General features: G+C 52.1%; 1 long non-coding RNA gene across 2 annotated transcripts in view; it reads right to left on the reverse strand.

Annotated features, from left to right (window-relative positions):
- Nucleotides 1-16,436, reverse strand: part of LOC129476889 (uncharacterized) — a 38,912-nt gene that overhangs the window by 16,440 nt on the left and 6,036 nt on the right. Inside the window, exons 2-3 of one of the 2 annotated variants that reach the window (XR_010121629.1) lie at nt 7,089-7,311; nt 3,789-3,949 (exon numbers count right to left, since the gene is read on the reverse strand). This is a non-coding gene — a long non-coding RNA (uncharacterized lncRNA). The remainder of the gene's footprint in view (nt 1-3,788; nt 3,950-7,088; nt 7,312-16,436) is intronic. The other variant, XR_008655155.2, reaches the window with a different exon arrangement.

Below are 16,436 nucleotides of genomic sequence, written 5' to 3' on the forward strand. Positions count from 1 at the left end.
CCAAGACACCAGGGGTCCCCAAGACAGCAGATACACCCAAGACAGCAGAGGCCCCCAAGACCGCAGGGAGCCCCAGGAAAGCAGGCACACTGGCCACCAGAATGCCAGGCCTGCAACACCACAGATAGGTGGAAAGCAGGCACATTCAATGTTTCTAAAAGGATGTTCTTACGGCCATGAGTCCTTGCTATTTCTGAAGTCTTTATCACACAGATTTATGTATCTACAAAATTAAGTATATTATCTCTGAGCTACTGCATAGAGTAACGGTATGAGATTCCTTCCTCCCTCCTCCACCTGGACAGAAAGCTAAAAGTTGGCCCAGGTCACCTCAAGTCAGGGGCGACCTCGGGACTCACGTGCCAGGGCAGCCATCTCACCGTGGTGGGAGCGAGTGACGGGGACTCCTGAAGACTGGTAATGACAACAAAGACACTGTACTACTGAAGGGCATTAACTGGGAGATACCCCAGTGCCCCCCTCTCTCCCCCAACCCTGACCCTGCCGGCCCTGACCCTACCCTTACCACAACGGCTGCACCAGCCGCACCAGCCCCACCCACGATCCCAACCTCCACCCCTACCTCTGACCTCTGACCAGACCCAGACCTGAAACCCCCTCCCAGTCCCATGCCCAAATCACACCCTCCCAACCTGCACCCTAACCACAGCCAGGCACCTGGGCTCCCTGTGCACCACCTGGCCATGTGCACGGCCCCAGCCCCAAACACCTCATAGCTCTGCCTACCAGCCCCACCCTAAACACGCCTCCTAGCCACTCTCATAGCCCTGAGCCCCATCCCAACAAAACCTAGCCCCGTTTTGCAGTCCCTCCCCCTACAGGATCCCTAAGCATGCCTCCCATGCCGGCCCCAGCCCTCCCTCTCCAAGGCCTTGGGTGCAGAGTCCACAGGCCACCATCCTCTGTCCTGGGTGGGATGGGTCCAAGCATCATGCAGAGGATCACTGGGCACTCTGCCGCTGAGCCTCCCCAGGTCCCTTCCCAGAGACGGGGTGGGCACTGCTGATTGGCTTAGGCCAAGCAGACCCCTGCTCAGACCACCCCTGGGTGTGTGTCTAGACTGGAGGAATGTGCCTAGACTAGGGGAGCAGGGTCTCCCAGGCACATCTGCCACCTGGAAGGTGTGTGGCCCTCGGCCAGGTGAGCAGCCACAGGATGGTACCATCTAACACGGGCTCCCAAGGCTTTCTAGTGTGTTCTGTTGGCTGAATCCAGAATTACTTTTTTCCAGTGTTCTTGCCCTTGGTTGGTTTATAATCTAAAGTATTCTAATCTCATTTCCATATGGAAAGTAACTTTTTAAATGGTCCCAACTTTCAAAATAGCTGTTAAGGATTATTATCGTGATTACAAATATATAATTTGCTTTTTAAAGAATCGATTCACTATGTGTGGTGGCTCTCCCTCCCCACAAAAGACACCCACATCCTAATCTCTCCCTCCCCCCAAAGACACCCACATCCTAATCTCTCCCTCCCCCCAAAGACACCCACATCCTAATCTCTCCCTCCCCACAAAAGACACCCACATCCTAATCTCTCCCTCCCCGCAAAGACACCCACATCCTAATCTCTCCCTCCCCACAAAAGACACCCACATCCTAATCTCTCCCTCCCCGCAAAGACACCCACATCCTAATCTCTCCCTCCCCCCAGACACCCACATCCTAATCTCTCCCTCCCCGCAAAGACACCCACATCCTAATCTCTCCCTCCCCGCAAAGACACCCACATCCTCATCTCTCCCTCCCCCCAGAGACACCCACATCCTCACCTCTCCCTCCCCACAAAGACACCCACATCCTCATCTCTCCCTCCCCCCAGACACCCACATCCTCATCTCTCCCTCCCCCCAGACACCCACATCCTCATCTCTCCCTCTCCCCAAAGACATCCACATCCTCATCTCTCCCTCTCCCCAAAGACACCCACATCCTCATCTCTCCCTCCCCCCAGAGACACCCACATCCTCACCTCTCCCTCCCCCCAAAGACACCCACATCCTCATCTCTCCCTCCCCCCAGACACCCACATCCTCATCTCTCCCTCCCCCCAGACACCCACATCCTCATCTCTCCCTCTCCCCAAAGACATCCACATCCTCATCTCTCCCTCTCCCCAAAGACACCCACATCCTCATCTCTCCCTCCCCCCAGAGACACCCACATCCTCACCTCTCCCTCCCCCCAAAGACACCCACATCCTCATCTCTCCCTCCCCCCAGACACCCACATCCTCATCTCTCCCTCCCCCCAGACACCCACATCCTCATCTCTCCCACCCCCCAAAGACACCCACATCCTCATCTCTCCCTCCCCCCAAAGACACCCACATCCTCATCTCTGGAACCTGTGAGTGTTGCCTTATGTGGTAAATGGGGCTTTGCAGACTATGATTAAATTAAGGATCTTCAGGTTGGGGGGTGGTAGCTAGGTGGGCTTTAAGTGCAATCACATGGGTCTTTCTAAGAGGGAGGCAGAGGGAAATTTGACACAGATCTACTCAGAGAAGAAGGCCATGAGAAGATGGGGCAGAGACAGATGTGAAGATCCAGGCCTTGAACACTGGAGCGATGCGGCCACAAGCTCAGCAATGCCAGCAGCTCCCAGAAGCAGAAGAGACAGGAAACAGATTCTCTCCTGGAGCCTCCTAAGGGAGCACGGCCCTGCTGACACCTCCAATTCTGCCCTGGATATGCTTTCAACTTCCAGCCTCTAGACTAAGACAAGAACTTCTGTTGTTTTAAGCCACCCAATTTATAGTAATTTCTTTAGCAGCCACAAGACACTAATACACCCTGGTAACTCCCGCCCCTCCAGAACATCAGAATACTTCCTGCTGACCAAGCACTCCAACTGGGGGTCAACATCAGCGAGGAAAAAATCACAGAGATGCGTGCATTTGATTTTGGGTCTAATCTCTGACTCTCACTACATTAGGACCCATCATGTAATTTCGTGAGATGATTGCTTTATTTGCAAAATGTCTGTTTGTTAAAGTGATGGATTTGAAATGGTTTTACAAACTGTGAAGCATTTGCAAATGTTCATCAACACACAGTCAAGGAAGGTAAGCCAAGTCTAAGGAGAATTCCATTTTCCCAATATGTGACATGAAATTTCAAAGATTACAATAGAGTTACTCATTTCCTTTGCATCTCTAAAATTTGTAATTATCGCCATTAATTGAGCAGTAGGGTGGATGCCAGAACGTCTCATCTTGAAAGAGGTGCCAACAAGAAAAGAAAGAAGGTTCAACAGCTCTGCATAGCACTAACAGAAGTGCACTGGAGAAGCAATTTAGGCACAATAAATAAACTTTTCTAGAAGTCAAAAGTGTATAAATAAAAACCCACAAACTTCTTATTTTAAGGTCCCCGTGCCTCCCCACCATTCCACAGCACTCATCAAAGTCTTCACCGAGTGTTTCCAAGAGCTACACCATTAATCTTAAGTTCCTCTTGCTGTAAATTACCTTTGTTATATTGATGGTCTTTCAGGAGCAGCAAACACTCACGAGTCCAGACACACAACGATTGTGCCGCGGTAATCCTGGTCACCTCTGGCGGAGTACAGGGATGGGAATCCTAGGTACATGCAAGCTACTGGCTACACTTCAGTCCTTAGTTGAGAAGTTGGTTCCCTGGGGTTTATTATATGAGCATGTTTTGGAACTTACATGTTACATATATTTTTATGTATTAAAATATTTTAACATAATATTTTAATTATGGAGAATGGGGAAAAGAGAAAACAAAACTTTACTTACAGCACATTTTCAGGAAGCTTAGATATACCCACGATTGCTCCTGTCAAGCACTTCCTTCGGTCTGATGTTCTCCTGCCAGTTCAATTTATTTCCAGGATTCACTGGAGACCGGATGGCTTGGGGGCATCATTGCCATTACAGTGTCGTCTGCCTTTCCCAGCCTACGCAGAGAATAGCAGGTAATGAATTCAGTTACCCTGAGCTGCACTTCTCCTCTGAACATTTCCCTATTCCATTTGCACCTGGTGTTTTCATTACGCCAGGAGGAGCCCCTCTAACAAGAGACCCCAACGAAAGCACAGCTGAAAGAACAAAGAAGGTACTTCCCACTCGCGCAGCAGGCAGCGGTGAGCGTCCCCGCTGGCGGGTGGTGGACAGAGCTCAGTGGACAGAGCCTCTGCCGTCTTGACCCCGCGGCTTCCAAGGCCACCCCAGTGGATGCCATTCCAGCCAGGAGGAAGGGCTGCAGCTGGAATCCAGGAAGTTCTCTTAGGCCAGCAATATGGAAATCGCACAGAGTGCTTTGTTAGTGCTTTGCCCCCCAAGATTTGCACGTTAAATCCTCACCCTAGGACCTCAGAATGGGACTGTATTTGCAGATGGGGCCTTTGAAGAGGCGATTAAGTTAAATGAGGTCATAGGAGTGGGCCCTAAACCAATACGATTGATGTCCCTATGAGGAGAGGAGATTAGGATACAGATACACAGAGTGGGACGACCCAGCAAAAGACGCTGTCTGTAAGGAAGGGGAGGAACCAGTCCCGCAGACACCTTGGTCTCGGACTTCCAGCCTCCAGAGCTGGGAGAACAGACATTTCTGTCGTTTAAGCCTGCAGGCTGTGGGGCTTTGCTACGGAAGCCCCGGAAACTCATAGGGGCTTCTAGTGACATTGCCCTCAGGGTAACAGCCACATGTCACAACCAGCTACAAGGGAGGCTGGAAAATGAGGCCTCCAGGACCCAGCTCCATTTCTGCTGCTGTGGAGAAAGGAAAGACGAATGTTGATGGGTCATTAGCCACGCGGGCCTCACCTAGAGACAGGTCTACAGCCACACCACCCTGTGCAGTTAGTCAATGAGGACCTCGGAGAGTGACGTGGCAGGAGCATCTGCCCAGCTTGGTGGGGGGGATCTAAAAAGTGTAAGGCCTGTCTTAAGAAATGGGCTCCTTGCTTCTGCACAGCAAAAGAAACTATCATCAGAGTGAACAGGCAACCTACAAAATGGGAGAAAATTTTTGCAACCTACTCATCTGACAAAGGGCTAATATCCAGAATCTACAATGAACTCAAACAAATTTACAAGAAAAAAATAAACAACCCCATCAAAAAGTGGGCAGAGGACATGAACAGACACTTCTCAAAAGAAGACATTTATGCAGCCAAAAAACACATGAAGAAATGCTCATCATCACTGGCCATCAGAGAAATGCAAATCAAAACCACAGTGAGATACCATCTCACACCAGTTAGAATGGCCATCATTAAAAAATCAGGAAACAACAGGTGCTAGAGAGGATGTGGAGAAATAGGAACACTTTTACACTGTTGGTGGGACTGTAAACTAGTTCAACCATTGTGGAAGTCAGTGTGGCGATTCCTCAGGGATCTCGAACTAGAAATACCATTTGACCCAGCCATCCCATTACTGGGTATATACCCAAAGGACTATAAATCATGCTGCTATAAAGACGCATGCACACGTATGTTTATTGCGGCACTATTCACAATAGCAAAGAGTTGGAACCAACCCAAATGTCCAACAACGATAGACTGGATTAAGAAAATGTGGCACATATACACCATAGAATACTATGCAGCCATAAAAAATGATGAGTTCGTGTCCTTTGTAGGGACATGGATGAAACTGGAAAACATCATTCTCAGTAAACTATCGCAAGGACAAAAAACCAAACACCGCATGTTCTCACTCATAGGTGGGAATTGAACAATGAGAACTCATGGACACAGGAAGGGGAACATCACACTCCGGGGACTGTTGTGGGGTGGGGGGAGGGGGGAGGGACAGCATTAGGAGATACACCTAATGCTAAATGACGAGTTAATGGGTGCAGGAAATCAACATGGCACATGGATACATATGTAACAAACCTGCACATTGTGCACATGTACCCTAAAACCCTAAAGTATAAAAATAAATAAATAAATTAATTAATTAATTAAAAAATAATAATAATAATAAAAAAAAAAGAAATGGGCTCCTTATGTGAAGAAACAAATGAGGTGCAGTGGGAAATAGAAAAGAAGACGCAGACCGAAGCGATGCGGGAAGACCTCCACAGCAGGCAGGGCTGGCCGCAGCTCGCGAGACTCCAGTGAGTGGGGAGGAGGGAGCAGGCATGCATGATGGGTGTGGCATGGCTGTGGGAATGAATGCCGTGCCTGCATCTGGACCTTCCGTGTCTATCTGGAATCTAACCCCGGTGCCCTCGGTCCCCACGTCTTCCTGATCCCACACTCTTCCAGTACCTTTGTTCTCCGTGTAAGCTGAGCAGAGTGATTTCTGCTGCTAGCAACCAAGACCCCTGGCTACAAAGCAGATCGGCTAACCTGGAATGGTGGGGGCGAGAGCAGGCTCAAGACAGAGGTGAAAGGCTTCAGAGGACAGCAAATGCAGTCGCTCCAAGAACAGATCTAATATGTGCACAATGCACAAGTCCCTGTCGGCCATGGGCTGCATTTATTCATTTATTCAGCACACACTTACTGGGTGCTTTCTGTCTCCCATTGTTCTGCACGTGAAGTCTCTGGATGGCCCGCCCGGAAGCTGGGAAGAAGGGGGATGCTCTGATGGAAACCCTGGCTTTACAATGAGAATGGGAGCTCAGTGGCAGAGGAGTTGAGGATGAGAGGAGGACAGGACGTCCTAGATGCCCCCAGGAAGCTGCAGGCACAACCCACACACAGCTGGGGCCCCTGAGAGAGCGAGAACATGGGGAAGAAGGAGGCAAGGCATTGGGGAAGACATTTGGCAGACAGAGGGAACAAGCAAAGGTGTGTTCTGAGGAGACAGAAGGCATCAGAGAGACAGGGAGAGGTCCGGGAAAACTCAACATCACAGAAGCTAAGAGAGGACAAGGCTGCAGGGAAGAGGTCAAACGCTGGCCGGCTGCACGTGACTGGCTAAGTGAGCTGTCGCCCACATATTGGAACACTAAACCGAATGTTAGCTACTCCATGGTAGATGAATATTTGTGTTCAATGAAAGATATTTGCAATATGCTGCAAAGTGAAAGCCTCAGCACTCGGACACGTGTGCAGGAGTTCTGAGGACAGAGACCTGCCTGTAACATGGAGGTCACCGGGGCAGGCACCAGCAGCAGACTGGAAGTTGAGCTAGGTTCATCTCTCGCCACAGGGCTTCCTTCGAGGCATCCTGTGCAGGGCCAGCACAAATCTCCCATCTCTGTTGGGTAATCTGAGACTGATGCATGAACATCTGGCTGAAGAGAGGGAATGGGCTGTTCTTGAGAGTGGACGGTAGCGCATGGCAGATCTGCAGCCTAAGAGAGAATAAAGAATCTTCCGTAGAGCTTTCACCTCTTACCTGGATGCCTGCAGAGTCCAATGCCCAGCTCGGTTCAGGGGCCCTTCACTGGGCTGTCAGCAGAAGACGAGATTCTGGATGCGTCCCACTCTGCAAAGCCTGGCTCTGCATGCCCACAGCCACCCGGTCTTTCTCCCCAGGCGGTTAAAGTCCTCATTGCCCTCAGTCCTCAGTGCCCTCAGTCCTCATTGATCTCAGTCCTCATTGCCCTCAGTCCTCATTGCCCTCAGTCCTCATTGATCTCAGTCCTCATTGATCTCAGTCCTCATTGCCCTCAGTCCTCATTGATCTCAGTCCTCATTGATCTCAGTCCTCGTTGATCTCAGTACTCGTTGATCTCAGTACTCGTTGCCCTCAGTCCTCATTGATCTCAGTCCTCATTGATCTCAGTCCTCATTGCCCTCAGTCCTCATTGCCCTCAGTCCTCATTGATCTCAGTCCTCGTTGATCTCAGTACTCGTTGCCCTCAGTCCTCATTGATCTCAGTCCTCATTGATCTCAGTCCTCATTGATCTCAGTCCTCATTGATCTCAGTCCTCATTGATCTCAGTCCTCATTGATCTCAGTCCTCATTGCCCTCAGTCCTCATTGATCTCAGTCCTCATTGATCTCAGTCCTCATTGATCTCAGTCCTCATTGCCCTCAGTCCTCATTGATCTCAGTCCTCATTGATCTCCGTCCTCATTGATCTCAGTCCTCATTGCCCTCAGTCCTCATTGCCCTCAGTCCTCATTGATCTCAGTCCTCATTGCCCTCAGTCCTCATTGATCTCAGTCCTCATTGATCTCAGTCCTCATTGCCCTCAGTCCTCATTGATCTCAGTCCTCATTGCCCTCAGTCCTCATTGCCCTCAGTCCTCATTGATCTCAGTCCTCATTGATCTCAGTCCTCATTGATCTCAGTCCTCATTGCCCTCAGTCCTCATTGCCCTCAGTCCTCATTGCCCTCAGTCCTCATTGCCCTCAGTCCTCATTGATCTCAGTCCTCATTGATCTCAGTCCTCATTGCCCTCAGTCCTCATTGATCTCAGTCCTCATTGATCTCAGTCCTCATTGCCCTCAGTCCTCATTGCCCTCAGTCCTCATTGATCTCAGTCCTCATTGATCTCAGTCCTCATTGCCCTCAGTCCTCATTGATCTCAGTCCTCATTGATCTCAGTCCTCATGGATCTCAGTCCTCATGGATCTCAGTCCTCATTGATCTCAGTCCTCATTGCCCTCAGTCCTCATTGCCCTCAGTCCTCATTGATCTCAGTCCTCATTGCCCTCAGTCCTCATTGATCTCAGTCCTCATTGATCTCAGTCCTCATGGATCTCAGTCCTCATTGATCTCAGTCCTCATTGCCCTCAGTCCTCATTGATCTCAGTCCTCATTGATCTCAGTCCTCATTGATCTCCGTCCTCATTGATCTCAGTCCTCATGGATCTCAGTCCTCATTGATCTCAGTCCTCATTGCCCTCAGTCCTCATTGATCTCCGTCCTCATTGATCTCAGTCCTCATTGATCTCAGTCCTCATGGCCCTCAGTCCTCATTGATCTCAGTCCTCATTGATCTCAGTCCTCATTGATCTCCGTCCTCATTGATCTCCGTCCTCATTGTTCTCAGTCCTCATTGATCTCAGTCCTCATTGCCCTCAGTCCTCATTGCCCTCAGTCCTCATTGCCCTCAGTCCTCATTGATCTCAGTCCTCATTGATCTCAGTCCTCATGGCCCTCAGTCCTCATTGATCTCAGTCCTCATTGATCTCAGTCCTCATTGCCCTCAGTCCTCATTGCCCTCAGTCCTCATTGATCTCAGTCCTCATTGATCTCAGTCCTCATTGTTCTCAGTCCTCATTGATCTCAGTCCTCATTGATCTCAGTCCTCATTGATCTCAGTCCTCATTGATCTCAGTCCTCATTGCCCTCAGTCCTCATTGATCTCAGTCCTCATTGCCCTCAGTCCTCATTGATCTCAGTCCTCATTGCCCTCAGTCCTCATTGCCCTCAGTCCTCATTGATCTCAGTCCTCATTGATCTCAGTCCTCATTGATCTCAGTCCTCATTGATCTCAGTCCTCATTGATCTCAGTCCTCATTGATCTCAGTCCTCATTGATCTCAGTCCTCATTGCCCTCAGTCCTCATTGATCTCAGTCCTCATTGCCCTCAGTCCTCATTGATCTCAGTCCTCATTGATCTCAGTCCTCATGGATCTCAGTCCTCATTGATCTCAGTCCTCATTGCCCTCAGTCCTCATTGCCCTCAGTCCTCATTGATCTCAGTCCTCATTGCCCTCAGTCCTCATTGATCTCAGTCCTCATTGATCTCAGTCCTCATTGCCCTCAGTCCTCATTGATCTCAGTCCTCATTGATCTCAGTCCTCATGGATCTCAGTCCTCATTGATCTCAGTCCTCATGGATCTCAGTCCTCATTGATCTCAGTCCTCATTGCCCTCAGTCCTCATTGATCTCAGTCCTCATTGCCCTCAGTCCTCATTGATCTCAGTCCTCATTGATCTCAGTCCTCATGGATCTCAGTCCTCATTGATCTCAGTCCTCATGGATCTCAGTCCTCATTGATCTCAGTCCTCATTGCCCTCAGTCCTCATTGATCTCAGTCCTCATTGCCCTCAGTCCTCATTGATCTCAGTCCTCATTGATCTCAGTCCTCATTGATCTCCGTCCTCATTGATCTCAGTCCTCATTGATCTCAGTCCTCATGGCCCTCAGTCCTCATTGATCTCAGTCCTCATTGATCTCAGTCCTCATTGATCTCCGTCCTCATTGATCTCCGTCCTCATTGCCCTCAGTCCTCAGTGCCCTCAGTCCTCATTGATCTCAGTCCTCATTGATCTCAGTCCTCATTGCCCTCAGTCCTCATTGATCTCAGTCCTGATTGCTCTGAATGTTCAAGAAGGGCATGATTTCTTCCCTGTGTGGTTGGTGCAAAAGTATTTGCAGTTTTTGCCTATTAATAAATAGTAGCAAACAATGTCATATTTTGTAGGGACACAATTTTCCACGGGTCTCCTGTCTGTACATCCTGAAAGCAAAGATCTCCATAACCTCTGCCCCAGGATGTCTTGTCATGGATGTCTGCAGACAACCCTGCTTTGGAATATGAAGTGTCCCCTCCAGAGAAAAGATTCCGGTTCCCTAAGCTGGAGGATCCTCTCCTGTCCCGGAATCCACAGTGAGTGCAGGTCTGGTTCCGTGGGGATTAGGGCTTAAATAACTTAGACAAAAATGGCTAGTACTCTGCCTGCTGCTGTGACTGTGAGTGATAGACCATCCTTTGTCTCTGATGCAGGAGTCTTGTGTCTTCTGCCAGCATCCACAAAACTATGGCAGCCTAACTTGTTAGCCCGCAAGCAGAGTAAGATCTCAGACCCTTCACCACTCTCTACCCATTTGTAGAATTTTATTAAAAAGCAGACAAACAGTACCAGCAAGAGTTATAATCTAATTTAAAAAGCTCAAGACGCCTATATAGTTCCTAAAGATGAAAGCATGTCCTGGGCTCCCGCCCTCTCCCTGCCTGTCCTATCACCCACCACAGTGCTGACGCAACCAAAGGTGCTTGGTGAAAACTGGGCTAGAGGTGAGCTCTTGGTGCCTGTTTCCAAAGCAGGCGTTGTCCATCAGACCTGAGCAGCCTGCTTCCAGTGGGAGAGTCGTCCACTCTTCCCAAGCCCCCCCGCTATGCCAAGTCAACCGCAGCCAACAAGACCAACGTGGTGCATGGTCGTGTTGCTCTGATGAGGACAGCGGCATGGACAGCTTCAATGTTCAGTGAGGCTGGCGCACTTTACACACATATTCCTTTCAATTCTCAACACATCCTGTAAGGTTGAAACTCTTTTCCCCACGTCACAGATGGAGAAAACTCAGCCAGATCAAGGTCATGTTGCTAGAAAGTGACCTAACTGGGTTTCAACCCACCAGCTTGGCATCTCATGAGTAAGCTGGGAATGCTGGATGGAAGCTCAAAACCGTGTTGATGTTCATTAGGCAAAGCTGAGGAGTGCCGGTGAGGAGGACCAGCCCAGGCTGCCGGGTGCTCCGTGTGCTGCAGACACAAGGTGGCTTTTGGAAGACAAGCTGCTTACACGGCCTTGTGGCCATCTGGCTCTTGGTTGTGGGGCCGGGGGGGGAGGTGACCAAAGGGCACGGGGTGTGGAGGCCAATCTGTTGTTTCTTGTATCTTATTGGGCACAGGCTGTATTTAGATAAGTGAGTGGCTCCCAGGGCATGAAGGGGGTAAGGCCGGGCTTGCCAGTGGCCAGTCCTGCTCACTCAGCAACCCAGAGTGGGCTCCTGAGCAGGTAGAACATAGAGAGTCCCCAGGAAGGACCCACCTAGAACTAGATTCTGTCTCTCTTTATACACCCCAAAAGTCCTGGGCTGAAATTTCACACCGAATGCATCCCTTGCCTTCATTTTTCTTTTCTTTCTTTTTTTATGCTGTTTCTTGTCTTCTCTCTCTTTCTTTTGGGGTGGAATTGTGTCCCCCTAAAAGGTTTGTTGAAAACCTAACTCCTGGCACCTGAGAAAGTGGCTTTGTATGGAAAGAAGGTCCTTGCAGATGCAGTTAGTTAAAATGAGGTCACATGGAGTAGAAGGGTGTTTGCACAGCATGCCAGCAATCTTAGAAGAGAGACACACAGAGAGGGGATGCCACACCGAGACGCAGACACACAGAGAGAAGCCGGCCATGTGACAGTGGCTAAGGAGATGGGAGTTACAGAGCTGCAAACCAAGGAACGCCAAGCTATGTGGCAAGGCCAGCGGCCGCGAGAGAGGCGCGTGCAGGGTCACCAGCAGCCGGGACAGAGGCGCGTGCAGGGAGGCCAGCGGCCGGGACAGAGGCGCATTTACCGAGGCCTGGAGCTGGGACAGAGGCGCATGCAGGGAGGCCAGCGGCCAGGACAGAGGCGCGTTTACAGAGGCCAGAGGCGGGCACAGAGGCGCATGCAGGGAGGCCAGCAGCCGGGACAGAGGTGCGTGTACGGAGATGAGCAGCCAGGACAGAGGCGCGTGCAGGGAGGCCAGAGGCAGGGACAGAGGCGCGTGTACGGCGGTCAGCGGCCGGGACAGAGGCACGTGCAAGGGTGCCGGTAGCCAGGACAGAGACTCGTGCAGGGGGTCCACAGTCAAGACAGAAGCACAGAGAAGACTGGCCCTCAGAGCCCCCCAAGAGGGAACCACCTCTCACCAAGACCTTGGTGCTGGCCTCTTGGCCCCCTGAACAGTGAGAGGCCACGCCCCTGTGGTTGTCAGCCCCTGTCCGACAGTGGTTTGCTGTGCCGCCCCCAGACTCTCACCCCCCTTGCAGTTTTTCTTTCTGTGGCTTTCATTTACTCTCTTTCTTCTTCCTTTCTCATGGACTTCCCCTCCGGGAAGTACACTAGTTATTGCTATGTCACAAGGTGCAAGCGAATGCTATGGCTGTGCCACCTGGCTCCCTTTGGGATTTTCCTGGGGCCCCAGGGACTAGAACTGAGAACAGGTGGTCTTTGCCCCCAAGCCTGGCTGCCCTGATTCAGTCCCGGCTCAGTCCGGCTCCCACGTCCGGGGAGGCCTGGAGCATGGGCTTATCTTCCCCACAGCAAACAGAGCCTCGGCAGGCTGGGCTTGGAGAAGCCAAGTCCTCTCAGACAGCAAGAAGGACTTTATCCTGAGTACGTTTTTTAAAATTAAATTTCAGGTGTGGGGTTGGGAGCAAATTCTTTTTTCTCTCACAAGTAGGTCTTTCCCATGGTGATGGCCATACGGACAACAGAAGAATGAGCGAGGGTTAGCATCACCTCCCGCCTCCCAGGACTCAAGGGGAAGCCAGGCGTGTCTGTCACGGGTGAGGGCTGCTCTCGCCCAGGGCAGCCCAGGGCAGCCCAGGGCAGGGGGTGGGCTGTTCAGCATCCTCTGGGGTCTGGAGAAAGCGGGTCCCTTCTAGAGGTGTGACCCGGCCGGAGTCCTCCTGGGCTGACCCACAGGGACCCTCCTCAGCCCCTTCTTCCCACGGGAACTGCTGGATCCAGGCCTGCTGCGCGCCGCAGTGGGGCCAGCCGGCCTGTCCTGTGTCGGGGGAGGCACCCCACCCGGCTGCCCAGGCACATACCAGCCGGCACCCACCCTCTAAGCCCACAGCTAAGAGCCCACCATGCACTCCGGCTTCAGACTCCACTCTGGGGCTGCTGCTCAGACTCTGCTATTTTAGCCGCTTGCTCCAGCTACCTTTTCATCAAGGGCCTCGAGAATCAGCTAATTCAGGAGACCACAATGGGCCAAAGAAGGCACCTGTGAATATGGCGTCTGCCTGTGGGGCCTCGTTCCCAGCAAGCGGACTGTCCATAGCCTTTCAAAGGGACAGGGCCCAATGGGAGAAGGGGGCAGAGAAGGAGAAGAGCAGTGGAGAAGGGAGCCAGCAGACACACTGGCCCGAGGCAGCAGGTTAAAGGCTGTGATGCCTGCTTTCCCAGGTCACGACGGAGAGGAGAGTCAGCTGGACGCTGCCCCAACCCTGGCCTGTGGCTGCAGCCCAGAGCCCTGTCCACTTCCAGGGGACCCTGTCATGCATGGCAGCAGACACCCATCCCTGGACCGCAGGGTCTTCTTTCCTCCAAGCCAATGGCCACACACCTGGCACAGGCCTGTGTCTGATCTGTTTGACGCGTGGCCCACTGTCCTGTGTGAGGCACAGGAACACAGAACCACAGGACCCCAGGGATGGAAGAGGCTGCCGAGGTCTGTGTCCGCACCCTGCTGTGCAGAACTGCCTCCTTGCTTCCTGACGGGGACGGGGAACTCACTGCCTTTCTTGGTGCCCACTCCGCCTAGGATGCTCTGGCGAGCGTCACTCTCTCACCAGCATTTTTTGTTACTTTCTTGCTGTTGTGGTAAAGTATGTCTAACATAGAATTTTCCAGTTTCGAATGTACCGCTCAAGGGCACGAAATACGTTCACAGAAATGTGCATTCTTCCCCACCATCCGCCTCCAGAACTTTCTTCCATCTCCTAAATGGAAACTGCACCCACTAAGCAGTAACTCCCCACTCTGCCTCCCCTAGCCCCAGCACCCCCCATTCTACCTTCTGTTTCTGTGAATGTGACAACTCTAGGGACCTACTATGAGTGGGATCATTCAATACTTGTCCCTCCGTGACTGGCTCATGTCCTCTGAGCTCACTCCTGCTGTAGCGTGGGTCGGCTCCCGTGGCTGAGCATTCCTCTGCTGTATAGCGTGGGTCCCGTGGCTGAGCACTCCTCTGCTGTACAGCGTGGGTCCCGTGGCTGAGCACTCCTCTGCTGTATAGCGTGGGTCCCATGGCTGAGCACTCCTCTGCTGTACAGCATGGGTCGGCTCCCGTGGCTGAGCACTTCTCTGCCGTATAGCGTGGGTCAGGTCCTGTGGCTGAGCACCCTCTGCTGTAGAGCATGGGTCAGGTCCCTCCCCATGGCTGAGCACTCCTCTGCTGTACAGCGTGGGTCCCGTGGCTGAGCACTCCTCTGCTGTATAGCGTGGGTCCCGTGGCTGAGCACTCCTCTGCTGTACAGCGTGGGTCGGCTCCCGTGGCTGAGCACTCCTCTGCTGTATAGCGTGGGTCGGGTCCCGTGGCTGAGCACTCCTCTGCTGTACAGCGTGGGTCCCGTGGCTGAGCACTCCTCTGCTGTATAGCGTGGGTCCCATGGCTGAGCACTCCTCTGCTGTACAGCATGGGTCGGCTCCCGTGGCTGAGCACTTCTCTGCTGTATAGCGTGGGTCAGGTCCCGTGGCTGAGCACCCTCTGCTGTAGAGCATGGGTCAGGTCCCTCCCCATGGCTGAGCACTCCTCTGCTGTACAGCGTGGGTCCCGTGGCTGAGCACTCCTCTGCTGTATAGCGTGGGTCCCGTGGCTGAGCACTCCTCTGCTGTATAGCGTGGGTCCCGTGGCTGAGCACTCCTCTGCTGTACAGCGTGTGTCGGCTCCCGTGGCTGAGCACTTCTCTGCTGTATAGCGTGGGTCGGGTCCCGTGGCTGAGCACCCTCTGCTGTATAGCGTGGTTCCCGTGGCTGAGCACTCCTCTGCTGTAGAGCATGGGTCAGGTTCCTCCCTGTGGCTGAGCACTCTCTGCTGTATAGAGTGGGTCGGGTCCCGTGGCTGAGCACTCCTCTACTGTATAGCGTGGCTCCCATGGCTAAGCACTCCTCTGCTGTATAGTGTGGGTCAGGTCCCTCCCCATGGCTGAGCACTCTCTGCAGTATAGCGTGGGTCAGGTCTTGTGGCTGAGCACTCTCTGCTGTATAGCGTGGGTCGGCTCCCGTGGCTGAGCACTCCTCTGCCATGCGGATGGACCACATGGGGTTCATCTCACCAGTATTTTAGGCTACCCTTGTCTGCTGGCTTCTTCCTCACAGCCTAGAAGTATGTTTAGGTCTCTTGCACGTATTAGCACACATAAAAAATCCACAAAATAGCAAAACAGGAGCCTGAGACCCACCCACTTTGACACGGTGAGAAACAAGAGCCTGAGACACACCCGCTTTGACACAGTGAAATCCAAGAGCCTAAGACCCACCCACCTGCTTTGACACAGTGAAGGAGCTTTCAAAGGCGCCCTAGCAACGCACCACATGTACGGGGTTCAGACACCACAAACCTATCTCCCCTCAGTTCTGGAGGTTGGAAGTGCAAGATCAAGGTTGGGCAGGGCTGGTTTCACCCGAGGCCTCTCTCTGTGGCTTGTAGATAGATGCCATCTCCCTGGGTCCTCACATGGTCATGCCTCTGTGTATTTGTGTCCTTATCTCTTCTTCTTCTAAGGACACCAGTCCTATGGGATTAGGGTCTACCCCAGTGAACCCATTTGACCTTAATTTCCTCTTGAATGGCTCTACCTCCAAATACAGCCACATTCTGAGGCTTCCCCTCGGGCTTGCAGACAGCTATTTTTACCTTCCCGCAGGGCTCTCCCTGTGGGTGTCTGTGCCCAATGTCCCCCATGTTTAAGGACACCAGTCATACTGGACTAGGGCCCACCCTAACAACTTCATCTTAACTTGATCACCTCTGTAAAGACCCTATCTCCCTATAAGGTCACCTTCTGAGGTCCTAGGGGTTAG

The sequence above is a fragment of the Symphalangus syndactylus genome, chromosome 6 (genome assembly GCF_028878055.3).
Source record: "Symphalangus syndactylus isolate Jambi chromosome 6, NHGRI_mSymSyn1-v2.1_pri, whole genome shotgun sequence".
Lineage (NCBI taxonomy): Eukaryota > Metazoa > Chordata > Mammalia > Primates > Hylobatidae > Symphalangus > Symphalangus syndactylus.